The sequence below is a fragment of the Manis javanica genome, chromosome 9 (assembly GCF_040802235.1).
Source record: "Manis javanica isolate MJ-LG chromosome 9, MJ_LKY, whole genome shotgun sequence".
NCBI lineage: Eukaryota > Metazoa > Chordata > Mammalia > Pholidota > Manidae > Manis > Manis javanica.
Genome location: NC_133164.1, coordinates 13,896,660 through 13,917,718, shown reverse-complemented (window position 1 = coordinate 13,917,718; position 21,059 = coordinate 13,896,660). Strand labels below are relative to the sequence as shown.

Here is a 21,059-nt window from a genome sequence, read left to right as displayed (position 1 = left end):
AGAATTGGATTTGCTGGATCATATGGTAGTTCTGTTTTTAAGTTTTTGACTAATTCCCATACTTTTTTCCATAGCAGCTTCACCATTTTACATTCCCACCAAGGGTACACTAAGGTTCCAGTTTCTCCACATCCTTGTAACACTTGTTATTTCCTGTCAATAAACTATGGCCATCCTAACGGGTGTGAAGTGATACCCCTCTGTGGTTCAGATTTGCATTTCCCTGACGGTCAGTGACATAGAGCATCTTCCCATACACTATGCTTTTTTATCTATATAAAGGGTACTTACCACATCTATTTTTACATTATTGAAAAAAGAATAGGTTCTCCTGATATGTGTCCCTAGGAGACTCAAATACAAAGAACAACTTCACTTTTTAACACTTGCTTTACATTTTAATAATGATAAAATATTTTTGCCACACAAAAAAACTGCATATAATGTTTAACAGATAAGTTCAAGAATTCCTATTCCTTCTCCAGAATAGAGAGTCTCCCTTTACTTAAGGAATTCTGTATACATCACCAGCAAACTAATCTTCAGTACTTAGCCTCTCATCTCTCCTCAAAGATGTGAAGAGTGTTATCACAAACATTTTACTCTTATTGCAAAAGGGAAAGGAGTGGAAGCAGAAGAAATTCAGTCTATGGGGGAAGTGGTCCTTCCATACTTGTATTTGATTTGTGCAAATTGGTTGTGCTTACTGAATCCATGGGGTCACTCTGACATGTGGCACATGCCACACACTGGACAAGCTACATAATTTGCAGATCCAGCTCAAAATGAAAATGCATGGCCCCTTGTTGAAGAAAGTATTCAGGACTTCAAAACAGCAACAGCAGAGCATTAAACCACGAGCCATGTCTTCTAAGTAGAGGGTGACCACATGCCCGGGAAGCCAGCCCTACATCCTGCTGAAAAGAAAAGAAGGTCTTTTGGGGGGCAACTGCCATGTCAGAGAAATATGCATCACCAGCCCTCCTGTGCTCCCAAAATAACAAAAGGAGTGAGTGATTATCAAGACACTTGAAGTACAATGGGGAAAGAGGGCCCACAGATTGCACCTACTGATATCAAGCATTTTCTAGAAAACTCCAAGAGATCACTTAATTTCAACAACCAGACATTCATTTTGAGGCTGGAGTTTTGTAGTCAGCACAGCCAGGCTACAGAGCAGAGTTACTTCCCTGTGTGTCATGATTAATTTCTTGGCAATCACTGCCAGGGGAGAGAAAGGTTACTGAGAATTAGACAAACACACAATATCCCCAATCAACATGAACAAACAGTTTAGGGGTGAACTTAGGGAGCCCCAAATCATGCCTGGCTTTACCACACTCTTATTAACCTTAAGCAATGTAATGGTTATGAGAACGAGAAAAGTATTTAAATGAACATGGGAAGTCATCTTTCCTAAGTACTTGCAATTAGCAATGATCTTAGGAATTTCACAATGTGAAAATGGTCATTGTGAAAAACACAGGATGCCAGCACTTATCAGCTAAATCATCTAAGGAACTTTCCTTTAGACAGGGTAATTTATAAAGTGAGTAGTTGGCCTTTTCATCTATTATTGCTGTCACAAGATTTACTTCCTCTAAAAATGTTTTTATTTACTAAAAAAACATAATTAGCAATACAGTCAAAAGCTGAGTGATTTCTTCTTGTTCTGCAAATTATCTTAATAATATAATTAATAGCTTTAATATGAAAACTATAGCTGTGAGATGGGCACATCACCAAATCAAAGAAAACAAATCATTTTCTTTTATATTTAATGTTCTCTCAAGAAATGAATCTAAGAAAACAAAACAGTCCTTCAATGAAGAGGTCGCATACATTGTCTCTCATCAGTAGTTGGAAAGCAAAGGCTTCCTTTATTGTGTAAATTTCAAGCAGTGGAAATCATTTTTTGTACACAGAGGGGAAGGATGTATGGGGTAGGCATTAATATCTGATTTTTATATTGTAAAATCCCAGTAGAAGCCACAAATATTGCTTACCGTGACTTTTTGTGATGGTCCAAATACTCGGCAAATCAAAGTTAACTTACTTCTTCCAGGAAAATTCTGATTCTTTAAACCATGTCATACACGGTAGGAAGCTCAGAGAGTCTGAGACCCCACTACAGTCCTGTCCTAACTTCATCATGTGCCACTTCGATTCTTGGAAAGACTTGAACACCCTCTACCAGACACGCGTGGGCAGTGCAGTGAAGTTTGCAGACTTTGAGCCTCCTCTGGTTTGAACCCATCAGTGTAGCCATGGAGGCTTCTTGAAATTGGACCTGTCCAAGAAGAACATGAAATAGAAACACTAGTTAGCTCTGCTTGCTCCTTTTAGACACAGCCTGGGCATAAAGGCTGCAACGCCACCTACACTGTTGCCACCAGCTTAGGAGGAATCGGAAGAGCAACATAGGAAAGAGGGAAGCAGCAGCATCTTGAACATGAGGCTAACACCCCATATTAACGTGTTATATACATGGTCTTCTTCGCTTCATCTTTAAGCCCTATTCCGTCTTATAAAGTGCCCTTATTGCAATCTATGGTGTGAGGACCACTCCTTGAATTCTTAACGTTTCCCTTTTGCAATATCATTTGATTTTGCCATGCCTTCAACACCTCTATTACCCCAAGAAAACATTGCCCCCACGCTTATCTCCTTGTCAAATCCTGCCTATAGCACACCCCGTGTGCCACAGCCAGGTTAGTCATCATAAAACACTGCAGAATGGTCCCCATGGCCAACTGTCCACTTCTACACCTGCCCCCTGCCCTTCGCCTCTGGGGAGCACAGATTCAGAGTCAGGACTCCAGCTTTGCATTTTCAGGAATCTGATTTTATCAGCTCACCAAGAGTTTATTCACACTAACTGAACACATGAGGCTGAGTCAAAAAACAGAATAAGCTTTCCAGGAAAATGTTACTAGAATATTCTGCCAGCTGCTCAGTGTTTTCCTTAGGAAGAAACTGAAGGATGCTTGGAAGTTGGAGAGTAGAGCGCGTGGAGCTGAGAGATATTAATGAACAGTGGAGCCATGTGATGATAGCCGGTATCAGTCAGAAAATATTGCATGTCTACTAATTGCCAAGTACTGTTCAGATGATTGGGGTTCATCAGTGAACAAAATGATAAAAATAGGAATCAATCAATAAATAAATCCCTTGTGCAGCTTATATTATATGGGGAGAAACAGGCAATAAAAACAACAACTCTCTTATCATAAGGAAATTACATGGTGTGTGTATGGGTTGAATTGTGTCCCTTAAAAAAGATATGTTGAGGATAGATAGATTAAAGATGGCAGTGTGAGAGATGAGACAGGAGCTTCCTCCTAAGACTGCATATAATATGAAAATATAATTAATACAACTAATTCTGAAAGAGCAACAGGAAAGAGGACTGCATCAGACTGCATACACCTAGAGAAAAGAGCAGACCTCACGGAACAGAGTAATGTACCAAAGCTGTGGCCTGGTGGGACTCAAGCCCTTCCCCCACCCCAGTTCACTGGCTGGAGGAAGAGAAACGGAGCAGGGAGTGGGGTGGAGGCCTGGGACTGCTGAATACCTAACTCCAGGGATCTTCTCTGGGAGCACAAACCTACATATCATGGTGCTTTCATGATACTCTTGTGATTAGGGGTTTAGAAAGCTAAGACACGTAGAATTCCTGAAGAGACTGAGATTCCAGCCACTTGTGGAAAGCAGGGATCCATATCTGGCTGCTCTGGAACAAAAGAAAGGCAGGAAGCCCTTAGCAAGAGGGCTGCTAAAGGGGCCGGGATTGCACAGAGTTTACTGCTCAGGAGAAAGGACAGGTAGACAAAATTATCCTGGTGCACTCTGCCCATTAGCTTGGGAACTTTCAGGATCTTCAGGTGCTCCAGCTCCCTAGCTGGCTACACAGCTCCAAGGACCCCCTCCGTGATACACAGCCTACTGCACCTTTCTCAGCCAGCCCCACCTGGCTCACAAATCGGCAAACCCTACCCTGGCATTAGACCAGCCAGAGAGAAGATCTGTCTACAGCAACTACAAATGCAAAGCATAGAGGCTTTTACCTGTGTGCTCGGCCCACTGGTTCAGGCAGTGGAGACAGGCATAGTGGCCAGGAAGCAGGAAACAGCTCTTTCCTCCCCCTAGGCACCAATACCTGCGACCCCCAACATTGCTTCAGGGGCTGAGCCGCTCCAGAGAGTAGAGCTTCTGGACAGTAGAAGGTGTCATATACAAATATGAAATGCCAAAGGAACCTGGTTCAGAGTAAAATTAATGTAACTCCTGAGAAAGATGACATGGACCTCATGACTCTTCCTGAAAGGGAGTTCAAAATAAAAATCATTAACATGCTAATGGAGGTACAGAAAGATATTCAAGAACTCAGGAATGAATTCCGGTTGTAGTTCCAATCGTTGAAGAGCACAATGGAGGGTATGAAAAGCAGATTAGATATGGTGGAGGAGAAGATAAATGAAATAGAAACTAGACAAGAGGAATACAAAGAAGCTGAGGCACAGAGAGAAAAAAGGATCTCTAAGAATGAAAGAATATTGAGAGAACTGTGTGACCAATCCAAATGGAACAATATTCACATTATAGGGGTACCAGAAGAAGAAGAGAGCGAGAGCAATATGGAGGTTCCTCAAAAAACTAAAATCAGAAATACCATTTGACCCAAGAATCCCACTTCTTGGAATTTACCCAAAGAATACAAGTTCTCAGATTCAAAAATACACATGTACCCCTATGTTTATCACACTATTTACAATAACCAAGATATGGAAGCAACCTAAGTGTCCATCAGTAGATGAATGGATAAAGAAGAGGTGGTACATATACACAATGGAATACTATTCAGCCATAAGAAAGAAACAAATTCTACTATTTGCAACAACATGAATGGAGCTGGAGGACATTATGCTCAGTGAAATAAGCCAAGTGGAGAAAGACAAATGCCAAATGATTTCCCTCATTTGTGGAGTATAACAATGAAGCAAAACTGAAGGAACAAAATGGCAGCAGACTCAGAGACTCCAAGAATGAACTCATAGTTACCAAAGGGGAGGGCTGTGGGAGGGTGGGTGCAGAGGGAGGGAGAAGGGGATTGTTGTGTATTATGTTTAGTACACATGGTGTGGGGGATCACGGGGAGAACAGTGTAGCATAGAGAAGGCACATAGTGAATCTGTGGCATCTTGCTGCACTGATGGACAGTGACTGCATTGGGGTATGGATGGGAACTTGATAATATGGGTAAATATAGTAACCACATTGTTTTTTCATGTGAAACCTTCATAAGAGTGTGTATCAATCATACCTTAATAAAAAAAATTTTTAATTAAAAAAAAATATGTTGAGGTCTTAGTTCCCAGTATCTCAGAATGTGACCTTATTTGGAAATAGGATCTTTGCAGATAAAACTAGTTATGATGAGGTCCCACAGGATCAGGGCATGCTCCTAACCCAATGTCAGGGGCACGGCCATGGAAGAGCCCATGTGACAGTGGAGGCAGACTGGAGGGATGCAGCTGCAAGCCAAGGAAAGCCCAGGCTGGAAGAGGCAAAGAAGGATTTCCCCCAGAGTCTCAGAGGCAGCAAGGCCCTGCTGACAACCTTGGTGTTGGCTTCCAGAACTGTGAGGGAATACATTACTGTGATTTTAAGCCACCCAGGTTGTGGCAGTTGTTCTGTCAGCCTAGCAAACTCATACACGCATGGGAGAGTACTAACTGCCTAGGCAGGGTGGGGAATGAAGCAGGGAGAGAGGTAAAGCTCTGCATGGGGAAGGGGGCTGCAGTGGTAGAAAGAGCAGTCCAAGCAAGCTTCCTGGGGAAGGTGAGATGAGAGCCACGGCGAGGGAACTGGCATGAGGTGTTGGGCTGAAGAGTGTTCTGGGTTAAAGAACTGCGAATGCAAAAGCCTTAGGCAGGAGCTATCCAGGCACTTGGAGGATGAGCAAGGAGGCTCTAAGGCTGGAGCAGAATGAGGGCAAGAGTGTGAAGGCCCCAGGCTGACTTACATCAAGGAAGCAGGGTCCTTCCGGGCTACTAGGAACACTGGAGCTCTTGCTCTGAGTGAAACGTGAGGACTTTGGGGATTCCAAGCAGAGGAGTGACATGACCTTACATTTAAAGGATTCCCCAGACCTCTCTGTTGAAAAAAAGACTTTGGGAGGCAGGGCAAAGAGGCACTATTGCAGGAATTATTCTGGCAATCCCAGCAAGGAACAAGGACAGGCTCACTTCCTGGTGCTGGCAGTGGGGTGGCGAGGAGCCAGTGGATTCTGCATCTACTGTGAAATGGGAGCCAATTGGATGCATAGTGCACCATGCCTGACAAGTACCGTGAGACCCTTCTGTTTCTTGGAGGGTGTTGGAGACACTCAGGAAAATGATTCCTCTTTGATTTTCCCTGTCTTGCATGTTATATTCAGAATACTCCTCTCTCATAAAAACATTACCTTGGATGGACTGCAAGATTCAGATAGCAGCATACAATTTCTTAAAATATATATGTACTATATGTATGTTTTTTAAAAATTCAAACTGCACAGAAAAATATAAAATGAAAATTAAAAGCCTTGTTTTCCCTCTAAGTGTCACAGTTCAGCCATAACCACTGTTAATAATCTTTCTTTACAAATATATATAATGCATATATAGCATATATGTTATATACCCTATTTTTTATACAAATGTGACTATATTATGCATACTGTTCTGCCTCACTTTTTTTGTCTTACCTGAATGTGTAGAGAACTTGGACATTGTTTCAAATCAACATTTACAAAACTACCCTATTCTTTGTAATGCATCATAATTTCATTCACCTACCCCTTGTTGATGGACTTTTTTTTAAGGTTGAAATAGACAGCTTTTTGAAAGATAGCAGCAAAAAAGCAAACACACATACAGCACTTACGGCATACTTGGCACTGTCTCAAAGAAGTCACCCGTTTCTCTCAACATTCCAATAAGCAGGTACTATTATTATTCCAAGTTTACAGATGAGGGCACTGAGGCACAGATGGGTCAAGTAACTTGCCAACAGTCACAGTGACAAGTGATAGACCCAGTCCATCCTCCAGAACTTCTCTATTTCCTTGTACCTTGTGCAACTGTATTTTGTAGGATGAAATTCTAACAGCCAAATGATTGGATAAAAGAGTATGACTACTTTAAATCTTGAGGGATAGTTTCAAGCTGCTTTCCACAGAGATGGCACCTATTTACAATTTATAATATGAGAGGGCTTCTCTCCACATGCCCTTAACAACATTGCACCCAATCAGATTTTTTAAATCTTTACCAAGCTGACAGATGAGAAATGGCATCTCATCAGTGTTTTAATTTCCATCTCTTTGGAAATTACATGAGTGAGGTTGGATATTTCTTCCTGTGTTAACTGGCCATTTGAGTGTGAGTGTGAACTGCCTGTTCATGTCCTTTGCCCATTTTCTTTGGGGCTCTTCATCCTCTTTTTTTTTTAGTTAACTCATATGAGTTTTTTGTACATTAATGAAATTAGTCGTTTGTCACATATGTTTCAGATAGTTTCCCCAATTTTCTACTTGTCTTTTGGCTTTAAGATTTTTCTCCTAGGCAAACATTTAACAAGCTGATCATTTTTCCATTTTATAGTTTCTCTTCTCACTGATTCTCCTAATGAGAACTTCAAAGACTTTCTTTTCCATATATAAGAGTGCACTGAACTAAAATGGCAATCTCAATTTGCATTTCTGAAAGAATTTTATTCCAAATGAATTGAGCATTTTGACTTCCAAAATGATACTGTTGCAAACATATCATTCATAATGTATCTGTGGCCAGATGGGATAGATGACATGGTTTGGTGGATTCACAATTGGTTAATGTATTTTATTTTATTAATACTAATTAAGAGCAATGCAACCTAAAAGAGAAGATGGTATCTAGCAGCATATACTAGTGCCTATACACAGTTCCATTTTGTTCTATATTTTGATTAACTATTTGAATTAGAATAAAATGGGCATACTTACTAGAGTTACTAATGGCACAAAGTTGGAAGGATGGTTAATATACTAAATATCAAATACATATTCAAATTGATTTTGACAGCTTGGAACAATCAGCAAAACCAATAAGATGAAACTTAATAGGATACATGTAAAGTTCTGCAATGAGGTTAGCAAAAGATGCTTAGCCAATTATAAGATGAGAGCCACCTGAGCCATTGGCAATCAAATAAAATTATTTAGGGAGGTTTAATTTAATGAAAATTACAACACTGACCAATAGACAGAATTGCCAGAAGAGCTAATGAGATCTCAAATTACATTAATAGAAATATTTCATCCAGAATAAAAACCATAATAGTCCCAGATGTATGTTTTGCTGTCATGCCTACACTGAAAGAACTGTTTTAGTCCTGAATGTCATATTTTAAGAGATACATTGACAAAATGGAGTTCCCCCAAGAATGGAAATCATGTCATTGGGATACTCAAGTAGAAAAAGAAAACCATTATTGGGAATAAAGTAACCATCATTAGATATTTAAAGGACTGTCATGTGGATACATGATTACATTTATCTTTTGTAGCCACAGAGAGTGGGGCTGGAACAAATGAAATCATAGAAAGATGACTTATACTCTGCTTAAGAAAGAATTGTCCAATATTTGGAGCTGTCCATGAGTTGAATGATTGCTTTATCAGACAGTGAGATTAACACCATTAGGAATATTCAAACTGAAGTTCAGGGGTGTTGTAAGTAAAGTCAAGCAGTGGTTGGGATCAGATATAAGATGAGTCACAGGAAATTTGTTATATGTGGTTTAAATAGGGCCAATGTTTGCAGCTTCAATGTTAGTCTTATAATAATGTCATTCCTGGTTACTACCAATCCATTAAGCATGTAGAGTTTCAGGCTCTCTTTTTTATAAGTGCTGTGGCCAATGATATGTCTTGCAGGAGAAAATCATCTATCATATTTGTTAATGGAAGAAAAAAAAAGATAAAAACTACTGGCCCAATGATTCTTAAAAATTCCTTCAGTTCTGGAGAATCTAGGATTCTGCATCTGGGAAAGCTGATGTAGCTTCTGTCAGGAGATGTTGGTTGGGGATAGCTGGCAGGGGTTTAGGGGAAAAGTAGCTGGTCACTGAGCCAAGGAAGCTTGGACACAAGCAAGTTCTCAAGGGGGAAAATGGGAACTGAGTAAGTAAAGAAACCAACCGAAGCAGAGACAGAAAGTGGAGCTTGATCACATGGGAGAAAGCAAGAGACCAGCTCTGGGAGTAGAGTTCAGTGAAATCAAGACCCCTCACAGTCTTTCTCCACCTAGCTTATTTCACTTTGCATGATACCCTCTAGATCCATCCATGTTTAATTATTTTCTTTTCTGAGGAAACTGGGTGCCTAATTTGCCTTGTGGAAACCCCACACGCCACCATCAGGACCAGGTCAGGCCTCAGCCCCCACTCCAGGGTGGCAGAAAGAGTGCAGTGCCAGGGATGACAGTGGGGTGGGGGCCAGGAGCCAGGTGCTGAGGCCCAGCCACGGATCACACCATGTCCACTGGAATGACTGCCTCCCCAGCCCCCACTGGCCATGAGTTCCAGTGTCACTCAGCCGCTGGGCTGCTCCCCTTCCTCTCACTGCTCCCACCCCCATGCTGCTGTTGATCCCAGCCAGAGGAGACCTGTTTTGAGAACAGGGACATCCTTCAGGACTCCCCAGATTGAGGCTCAGGTCCTGTTCCCAGAAGTTCACTCCTGTCTCCAGGCATTACTTTAGTATTTCCTTCAGTGTAATGATCCCATCTTTCTTTTCCCTATTTAAATTTGGTGTTTATCCTTCCAACAAGAGATCTGTCTAAATGCAGCCATCAAGTACCTAGCACCTCTCACAGGCCATCCTCTGTACTCAGGCCTAAAGGCCCTAGGACAAATGAGATGCAGCCCTGAGCTCCCGCCCCTCCATCTCACACCGGCTGCCTGGGCTCCAGACCAGGGCCCATCAGCCCCCTCCCTCACGGGTACTTAATCATCCCTGATTTATTTCTAGTGCTACTATTCCCCCAAGAGACTGAAAACTCTACTTCTTGGAAGTCTACAACACCAACTACCTCATGCTGGATTCATCAGGCACAGTAAATATTTGTCACCTGAGCTGAAGGGGCGACTTTTCATGGGTTGACATGACTTGTCTTAAGAAGAACACCTCCAGATCTCAAGCTTTTCTCAGACTGCAGGTGGGATGGGGGATTGATTCTATTCTTTCTACTTTCATTTCCTCATAAAAGAAAATAATTAAACTTTCAGTATTTTAAACAGGAATTATAGTCATCTCATTCAGTCAATATTATTTTTGATGTAATAATACCATGTGTACCCTTTCTTTTCCAGAAACCTTAGACTCTGTAACATTCTAAAAGTATGGTTTCTGAGTTTTATTCCTCCTTTTTGCCTGGGTTCAGTCTTATATTGGGTGGGTTTTTATGTCAGGGAGTAGAAAGACATGAGGAAAGCAAGCTGGACCCATAATCAAGAAACACGTTTTCCATCCTGGAAGATGTGTATCATCAGCTAACAGTAAAGTCTCTCCTCTTCCGTGCACCTGACTCTTTTTCATCTGGAAAGCACTTCTCATGGGGGAAAAAAAACTAACTAAAATATAAGCCCCCATAAGGAATCTAAAAAAAGATTATAGATAGCTCGCAAATGGATTACGCGGCGCAACAGGATGAAATAACCGACAGCACCAAAAGCCTGGGCTGCTGGGGATCAGTTACCACTGAGCCCCTAATGATCTTTTCACATCAAAAGCCCTTTCAAGACACAGCAACATACCTGCCTTGCAAAGACTCTTGAACCAGAGGATAATGTAATCATCAATACTATATCCTTTCTCTTTTGTGAGCACTTTAGAAAAAGCCCAGCGGAGTAGTGACTCTGGTATTAAGTGTCATTTTAAACAATACCTTGGAACCATAATGCAATCTTACTCCCGAAATGTGAAGTATTTGCTGCCACGGTGGGGACACCTGGTCCGTCTGGTTGCCAGCAGCATAAATCTGTGGTTTTTTTCTTTTCACTTGCTTTCTCACTTTTGCCTGGCTGAGTAAGTTGCAAATCAGTTGAACTTAAACTCTTTTTTTCCTATTGCGTTTCAGGATCTGGTATTTGTTTGTGCCTTTATCTTCCCCGGCCTCTTAATAAAAAGAGTAAACCAGTCTGCCAGCGAGAGTATTGGCTTGTGCTGAGAATGTGGGATTGTGTTGCAAAGGAGCTCAGGCCTGCAATGTTATCACTCAGCAGGACTGGGTCCCATCAGAAGGCACATGGGGTGCCATGACGTAGCTGGTCTTCAACCACAAAAGCAGACTTTTCTCTGTGAATTAGACAAACCACACAAAAGGCAACAATAGCTAGCATAAACACCATTTAATACTATTCATAGGCTATTGAAGAGATGGGCGTTGACTAAGAATTGCAGCAAAGCCAGGGCATTGTGGGCAGATGAAGGGAGGCCCAGCAAACAGGAAGCATCACTGCATCAGGCCGACAGCAACCATATAACGGCGGGATTGTGGGGCTGGCGTTTACCCCAAGGGTCTTTACAGTCAGAAAAATAAAGAGAAATTAAAGCATAAGGAATCCTCTTTGTGGGCACTTAAAGCCCATGAAGCAGCACATGAAGCTACACAATTATCTTTTCAAGACTCGTCTGTGCTTTAGATAATTATGAAAAGGGAACATTTGGGGTGTGCTTGCATGTAGCATTCTATATCACCCATTGGGAAAACTCATCTAAGAAAACAGATGAAATTTTCACAGCAAAATGAATAGTTGTATAGGCTCTCGCCTCATTTGAAAACAGGAAGCGCTAACGGCAGCTGGGTTAGCCAAGCTAGTCACCGTTTCTGGCAGCCTCTTTTTGGTACACGCGTGCCCATGGCAGGTCACCCTCATTTTTCACCAGGTACACAAAAAGAAAATGAAACAGCTTTTACATTTAATAAACATTTGGAAATTGAATGCCTGTCTTTAAAACATGTGTCCTTTTGTCTAACAGAAATCAGCTTATAGGGACATTTTACAGTAAGAATTTGAAGTATTGAATTTTGAAGCGACTCTGTGATGATAATCATTCTATGGTGCACCCGGAGGTTCTTCTTGTTTTTTAAGCACGATGGCTATAGCACATAAGCTGAAGAAGATGAATGATGAAAGCACAAAAGGATTTTAGTCGGGACCCTAGACTGTTCTGAAATGTCCTTTCACTGAGGAAGAAATGAAAGCCAGCAAGTGACCAGCCGTAATCCCATAACTAGTAACAGTAGCTCAGGTTAGACTCCAGGTCTCCTGACCACCTGTGTTATTGTTTTGAATATAACAAAACTTTCTTGAACACAAAAATACTTATTTTTGATGTTAAAAAAAAACTTTTCAGTTGTTTATTTGGCTGTTTTCCCTTGAACAGTTGGCTCACCTCCCCATGCCTCAGTTTTACTATCTGTACAGTGGGGTCGCCCGCCTCACTGGGTTGGTGAGAGGGATTAGTTGCGTGAGTGTATGGAAGGCACTTAGACCAGTACCTACCATCAAGTAATGCTATGTAAGTGTTTTCTTGTTGTTTGTTTATAGAACAGCAGAGAGGATTTGAAGACCAAGGCCTCACTGAATTCTGGGGCCATCAGGAAACATCTGGATCATTCTGGAAGACCAACCACTCCTGTGGCAGGTGAGGGGTCGGCAGGTCAGAGAGGTTTGATCAGCCTGAGGCATGGGCACTGATAGGACCAGTTCTCAGGTCTTCTAACTGCAAACTAGAGCTATTGTGATGTCTCTTAAAACCTTAAAAAATATTCTGTAATAACAGTGAATCTGCCCAATGTCACAGACTAGGTAGAACAGGCTCTTGGTAGAAGTTGACTACATACACTAACCTCTTTTCTTCAAAGAGCAGTGGTTCTTGAATTTTAATGTGAATTTGAAAAACACAGAAAGAGTGGGGAGGTCTTTCCAAGCATATTCTAATCCCATAGGTCCCACGTGGAGCCCAGAAAACTGTATTTTTACAAAGCATGCTGTCCAGGCGATTCTTAGGTAGGTTGTCCAAAGAGCACAGTCTGAGAAAAATTACCTTAAAATATAGATTCCTTCCTTCCTCCACACCTCCACCTTCTGGTGGTCTCCATTCAATTTTCTTATTTGTCCTCAAAGGCCCAAATTCTAACTCTGACGCTAGCAATCACGTTACCAAGATGAGCACATGGACAACGGACACGTGGCAGAAGAATGTAACAGATCACAGCCAGTCCTTATCACAGCGGGAGAGCCTCTGCTGAATACAGGCTCATCAACACCCGACATTCATTTACTCATCTACCCGTCACCTCCGTCAAGAACTACGGTTTAGGAAAAGGTAGATTTAAACTAAACAAGCCACAAGACTTTCAACCCACACGCAGGCTGTAATCCAGTAAGAAAAGTAGAACATATCCGTACTTATCTTTGAATATAAGACACTTTATATCACCCAGGTTGTTCTGTATCTAGTTCAGCTTCTGATTTCTATTTTTTTGCCCCTGAAGTTGCCTAAAGGAACACAGAAATCAGATAATGGGAGAAAAAAACAGAGCCAAAAAGATAAAGCAGGAAGAGGCCATCTGCTGGCAGTTTTCTTCCTGTCCATTTCTTACCTTCCCTGTTTCTGTTTGCCTGACCGCTTGATGCTTCCTGCAAACTTGGTGTACAGACATCTTTACTGTTCACTTTAGCCCCATCCGAAAGCATGTACAGAGCAAGCACTGTACACAGACCAAATAATGGAAAAGGGATGAAATAGGGTCTCTGCAGCCCAGCAGGCAGAGAATACTCTTTATGGGACCTCTGTTATTGTTTTCTTTCTGCCTCCAACAGTATAAGACCTTTAAGAATAATGATGTTATTTAATCTGCCATGAACCTAAAGGCATTATTATAATACCCCATTTACAATGAAGACACTGAAGCTTGGAGAGGTCGAATAACTTTCCAGCATCACACAGCTGATATGTGTTAGAGAAAAGAATGAGGCCCAGTGCAATTTCAAAGGGCTGCGTGTTCACTTCTCTGCCTGTTTGAATTCATATTTTGTGTATGTTTACTGCAAGCCAGGCCCAATGCTTGACAGAGAGGATGTTAATATAATATTGACAACACCTTAATTGCTAATAAAGCAGTGGTTCTGCACCACAGGCAATTCTGTGACCTTCACCCACCAGGGCTATTTGTCAATGTTTGCAAACATTTTGTTACGAGCAGAGGACGCGTGGGCAGTAACAGGGACAATTAGCCTGGATCGGTGGCAGGGGTCACAAGTGAGAGTGTGTGTGCCAGGCTGAGGATGGGCCTTCAGTCCATTGAGGGAAGTGGCATCTGCAGGAAGGGATCAGAGGGCAGAGGACAGGTGGTAGAGAGGTCATTCTAACGAGGGCAATTCAGAGAACAGGCTCTCAGTGCAGATGGGGAGAAGATGCCCAAGACATCACAGAAGTGGAATCAGCTCACTTTGGCCAACTAAGGGGGTGAAAAAGAGAAAGGGTTCCAGGCCCAGCTCTAGAGTCTAGGGGACTGGAAGGTTTTGAAATAAGAGAAGAAACTGTCAGAGCAGGCAGGCTGGTTACTCGGGATGAATCTTGTGTCAGCCTCTAAATTGTTTCATTCAATCAGCAATGGGGCAGTTCACTTCTACAGGCAGGAAAAGAAACACCCCCGAATCACACTGTTTACCCACTCAGTGAATTTTCAGGCTTCTGACTTAAAGAATAGCACACACAGTAGCACCAACAAAAAAAAACCCAAAGCGTGAAAGTGTTTTAGTGACTTTGGGTAACAATGAGTATTTTCATAGGTACACAAAATGGATCTACAAATTTATCTACAGTGAAAGCCAACTTTCCCTCATTCTTGGAGCTATAAGAGTTCATGGGAAAGGGGAACCCAGGCTTTCCTCGAAACTGCTAATTCCTCTATCATTCTTTCATTTTCTCTGTAGGTTTCTCCAAAGGGTAGTTCATAATCCCTGTTTCCAGTTCCAGCAGCCCCTGACCATCTGTTTTTCCCCCAACTCATTGCTGAGACTGAACTCATGAAGGTTATTAATTGATCTTGGCACCGAAATCCAAAGGCCTTCTTCAAGCATCATCCTCAGTGACTAGTTTATAGCGTTTGACGCTATCACCTTCTCCTCTCCCTTGAAATGCTCACCTTCAGTTTCCATGGCATTGACTCTGGTGATATTCTCATTACCACTTCTTGAACTCTGCTGGGGCCCCAAATGGAATTTTCCCCAAGAGACCACCGCCCACCCTCTTCTCATCTTTTCCTTTGGAAACCTCATGATTCTACTTGTTCTCTCTCTTAATCATGCCCGCATACAATGGCTAGTTCTTACCCTATCTTTTCTTCCCGTGTCCAGTTCCCTCTCTCCTCAGAGACATTATGCCAGTGCCTCCACCCAATGCAGTGGATTGAGCACTGACACTGTTTGCCATCTGCATGGCCTTGGACATGGTGCTTATGGCCCCTGAGCCCCAGTTGGCCCACTTGTTAAATGAGATGTTAATGACTGTTAGAGGTAGAATGGCTATAGCCAAAAAAGACAGTCAATAATAAGTTTTGGTGAGAATGAGGAGAAACTGGAATGCTCATACATTGCTATGGAAATGTAAGCTAGTGCAGCCCTTTAGGAACCAGTTTGACAACTTCATAGAGGATTATACATAAATTTATCACATGACCCAGCAATTCCACTCCTAGGTATCTTCCCAAGAAAAATAAAACCATAGATCCTTACAAAGGCTTATATATGAATGTTTTTAGCAGCATTATTCATCAAAGCCAAAATGTATAAGCAACATAAATGTCCATGAACTGGAGAATGGGTTAAAACAATGTGGTTTATCCAGACAATAAAATATTATTTAACAATAAGAAAGAAAGAAGTACTTATATACAGTACAACTTTGATGAATTTCAAAAACATTATACTAAGTGGAAGAAACTAAATACAGAAAACTATACACATACTCTCTCATTACATTTGCATGAAATTTCCTGAAAAGGAAAATCCACTGAGACAAAATCCAGATTATTGGCTCCTTGGGGTTTGGCAGGCAGGAGCAGGGATGGACTGCAAACACAGGGGTCTTTATGGAGTAATGAAAATACTCTATAACTGGCTTATAGCAATGTTTGCACAACTGCTTTACCAAAAATCATTGACTATGCACTTAGAATGGGTGAATTTTATGGTATGAAAATTCTGTCTTTTAAAATGACTATTCAACAATAGATTTATCTTTGGATAATGTTTATACTAGATGCTCCACTGCTACTGGTACCACTCACTATCTAAAATAAACTATCCCAGAAATTGGACATAAACCTGCTCTTTGAGAGTGAACATATGAGAATCAGGAGACAATGGTCTTGTCCAAGGAGGCTGAGAGACAACCCAGTGTGACTCAGAGGCATGATTGCAGCCCTACATCTAAAGCTCTAAGATAACTCCTGGTTTATACATCAGTCTGTCTTGAGTTGGGCTTGCATGACTAGATCTTACTATATTTGTCATATTCATATGGTTCGTCAAAAGTACTTTTTATAAGCTACACAAAGGTAAACTTTAGCTCAGTTCTTGCATAAGTCATTATTTCTCAATTATTGCATAAAACTAATAAAGCTCTATTACACTTAAAAACACATCATTATACTCAGAATTTCAATAATTATCAAAGTTATAGATGATAGAATTGATGTATTATCTGTATTTTTGTTCTCATTGTAATATGAGAGGCCATTAGAACTCTAAATCAAAAATAATTCTAACCTTGTAAACTTAGGAATCAACTCAATGAACTTGATATAATTATATTCACATGACAGAAAAGATTGATTTAAAATACCATTGGAAACCAAATACACACACAAATTTAGATGATATTCATAGTTTATAGCAACTTAAAGATTAATAAAACATTCCAGGCAACATTTTAAAGACTCCAAGACTTGAATCACTACTCGGCTTGCTTTTGGTATTTAAATAATTATTGAGTGCAAAGTCTGGATTGAGTATAACCTCAACATTCATATACCTTAGACATGTAAGTTTTCATTTGTCGGTCAAATTACCCAGATTGGATTACAAATCATTATAGCATCATACAGTTAACACTGCCTGTCCAGTTGGTAAAACTGGCACTTCCCCCTTCATCTGAGTCTTACAATAGCCAGCAGCCCTAAAAAGCAGGATGTTTGCTTTTTTCCTGCCTGTGCTGAGGAAGCACGCTGTGAGCTGAGTAAGCGAGAGCCAGGAGACGCACTCACTGGCTCCTTCGGAGTGTTTATGGTGACAGCGGCCTCCAGATGGGCAGAGCTGGCAGCTTGCTTGTGGCCTGTGTGAACTGCATTATGTCATGCCTTTTTAGGCCTGGGGACAGCACTGAGGGGCTTTATTTGTACTGCACCTGCCCTGTAAGCAACAGCAATGATTTCTGCTCCCAGAAAATCTCAGTAAGTGGAACTATTCACTGGGTCTGCTGCCCTGTTTATCACCCTGGAAGAGGGCCTAGGTTCTCTGCCTTCATGCCTGTAAGTGATAGAACTTTCATCTTTATTTTCCAGTGTACTTATTTTTCTAAGATACTGCAGAGACCAGAAACCCCCCCACAGGCTTTAGTTCTGGACCTACAAGGAATGCCACAACATAATATATCTTTTTTTTTTTACAATAATGCAATATTAGTCTGCTCTTGTCTACTGACTACTGACTATTTCTCATAACCAAAAGAAGCAAGTCAGAGGAAAGCACTAAAATGAATGACACATTCTCCTTTGTTCCTTACTGTACATTTTCTCTTTTTTTTCCTTTTTTCATATTTATTTGTGTATTTTTGGTAGCTTTTGTTAATAAATCATAACAAATGATGATGATAACCCATGGAAGCAGAGAAACAGAAGGGACTTTGTGAGATCAGCTTATCCTTGACTTACTTAAGTTCAGACCTTCCACGAGGGGTAATTTTTTATACCACCTGCAAAGGTCTCCAAAAGAAGAACCTTCCCAAACTCACTTCATACAGTGTTTCTCGACTCATGCTCCCAGATCTTTCTGTGCCCCACTGAAGTTGGGTTTCTTCTTGTAGTTCTGGACAAGTCGTTTCTCCCTTCAACTCTGCCTCCTGCAAACCCTTCACACTTTTGAATGCAGTCAATATATCTCTTTGGGGCAGAGATTCCAAGGTGTTACCAGCCTTCTAGATAATTGTTCTTTGACTGTTGTGAAGTCACAGCACTTAAGAATTGAAAGGCACATTTGAAGTGAACTGCTCCAACTTCTCTACTATGCAGGAATCGATTTACAACAGCTCCTACCCCCACTTAAACAGTCCCAGAAATGGGGGATTCATTACATCAGAGGACAAAGGTCTGCTGTAGGCAGATGAACAAAATCTTTATTGTCAATAAATTTGTAAATTGAAGCTTCCTGCATTGAGCAAAGTTTGCTTCCCAGTAACTTCCAAATGGTCTTCCTAGAAAGAGACAGAATAAGCAGGAGCCTCTTTCGCTTAGACCTTCAGATGGTTGAGAATATGAATGTCCTCTCCTGTCTGTCCTAACATCAACCTCATATACACAGGCACACACTGCATTGTTCTTTGCTTCAGATCAGAGGGCTGCATTACACTTTAGTCTTTAATGTTGTGGTCCTCATTTGCATTTATATCACAATAACACTACATAAATACCAAAAATCACGGTAAAAAATCTGTGTATGTCACTGAAGTCTTTGAACAATACAGTATAAACACATTAAATAAAGGTGAAAAAATTCCTGACTTGAAAAGTAGAAGCTCTACAACAATTCACAACAGTCATCTGCAAAATGGAAGATTCCAAAATAGTCCTTTGCAGCAGTAGAAAGAAAAATAAAATACTTCTTACTCTGAAAGTTTAGAAAGAAACTAACTAAGCCAACTGATACTTGTTACACGAAGTAGTAGTACATGTGTATGCTTTATAAATAAACGTGGGTATGTGGGGACACATGCTCAGATTTCTTTGATTAGAGGGGTACACTATCAAAAATGTCTGGGGACCTCTGGTATAAACTATCTGCATTTCCTATTCGCTCATGAATCTAAGTTGCAAATTTCTCTAAGGAGAATAGAACATTAGCACCCTACAATGGAGCAGAGATATTTGGTAAGGTAGTCTGAGATTTTGTCATCAAAAAAGTAAATCAAGAATGTATTTTAATGTGTTTTAAACAGTGTTAGCTATTTTAATAACTGTATCAGTTTGGAGAATCTTAAAGTTCTCCGAAATAAGAAAAAAGGGAAACAAAGTGCAGTCAATCTCCTTACAAAAACAGAAACAATGAAAGTTGTATTCTAGTACCTTTTTAATCAAATGAGCAATCATTGATTTAACTTCTATATTTTAATGTTATAGCTATTATAAAAAATAATGTTTTTCTTAGAGATTATTGGTGATGATTATTCCTTCTCGGAGCCATGGTACATAAAGTAGACACAGACTGTGTATTGTCCACATGCACAATTCATGAGTCAGGATAGTACAAATCTATGCTATGGGGTTTTTCTGTAATCTTGAATAAATTGCAAATGCTTTCTATCTTTCTCCACCTTTTAAATGGTGCCAGTGGCATGAAGGTACAAAGAAACATCTGGTTTAAAGGTAAAAAGCACCAAAACCCAAATACTTAGGAAATAAGGGTAAGAAACTTAAGAAGCCTGAAATAGAGACCTTGGAAAGATGAGCCTGGTACAGCTACATGAAAAATATTTATGCTCTCAATTTGCAGCCATATTTACACACAATAGTGACAGCAATATCACAGCAAGTGATTCTCAAGATGGGGCAGTTCACTTCTACAGGCAGGAAAAGAAACACTCCCGAATCACACTGTTTACCCACTCAGTGAATTTGCAGGCTTCTGACTTAAAGAATAGCACACACAGTAGCACAAAAAAACACCCCAAAGCATGAAAGCATTTTAGTAACTTTTAAAAGACGAGCTTTGTTACGGGAACTGATGAGTCATATTGATAATTGCCCCTATTTATACGTATTTTAATAGATGGTCAGCCCCTTCCTTTTTGTGCGTGCTTCTCCATTTCCCGTTGATGCCTTCCGCAGTGGCAATCCGGCCGAACGTCAGGCCCACAGACAAAGCAGGGTCCAGAGGATGCTAACAGGCTCAGGCACTAGCGATTCTGCCTCCCTCCTTTCCACCCATTCCCCTCAAAGTCCTACCAACAGCACTGCCGGGTGCCAGCGCCATGCTGCCTGGAAATTCTCTGATGAGGCTGCCTGATTTGAATCCTAACTAGAAAACCAAAGGACTCCAGCTCAGACTCCAGGGGAAGATGAATAACATAAATGGCCTTCTCCCCTGGAAAAAAAAAATGTAATTATATGTGTATAGATTTTTTTAAAGGTTGGCACTGAATACTCAGGAATATATTAAAATCATATTTACCCTCAATAGGCAATTGAAAGGGAAATGATATCCTGAGACAAAAGGCCAACTTCCAAACTCAGGGGATGGTGGCAGTTAGAAAACGCAGGCATTGATGAAAGTATATCTGTAAGATGCTGACAATGTCTTTCTCATCAGACGCGGAGGGAGAGTTCAGATGCCAAAAACTGTCACCTCTCGCTGTTCCTTCTGCATATCTTCTCAGAAAGTGGAGCTTCTTTTCTCACCTCGAGCATAATAAAAAATCATTTTTAACATGAGCTTTTTTTGTTGTCAGTGATGGTTATGGATTTGCTATACATCCCCACCAAAGAGTTCAACAGTTGCTCATATATTGTCATTACTAAAGCTCATATAAATAATAGTATAGGAAGGCAGTATAGCATGGTGTTAAGAGCATGAACTTTGGACTCAGAAAGGCCTGGCTTTGAGTCCTGGGTCCATTATTATGAGCTGTGTGACCTGGGCAAATTATTTAAAATCACCTCAGCCTCAGGATTATACCCATAAAATGG

General features: G+C 40.9%; 1 protein-coding gene across 8 annotated transcripts in view; it reads right to left on the bottom strand.

Moving 5' to 3' along the window:
- Window positions 1-1,853: 1,853 nt before the first annotated feature.
- Window positions 1,854-21,059, bottom strand: part of LOC140843351 (uncharacterized) — a 43,146-nt gene continuing 23,940 nt past the window's right edge. For 6 of the 8 annotated variants that reach the window (XR_012121006.1, XR_012121010.1, XR_012121005.1 and 3 more), the window contains 2 exons: window positions 20,545-20,771; window positions 19,426-20,457 (listed from right to left, as the gene is read on the bottom strand). The gene's annotated coding sequence lies outside the window, so the exon portion shown is untranslated. Of the gene's footprint in view, window positions 2,291-19,425; window positions 20,772-21,059 lie in introns of those variants that run through there. The other 2 variants (XR_012121009.1, XR_012121007.1) reach the window with 2 other exon arrangements.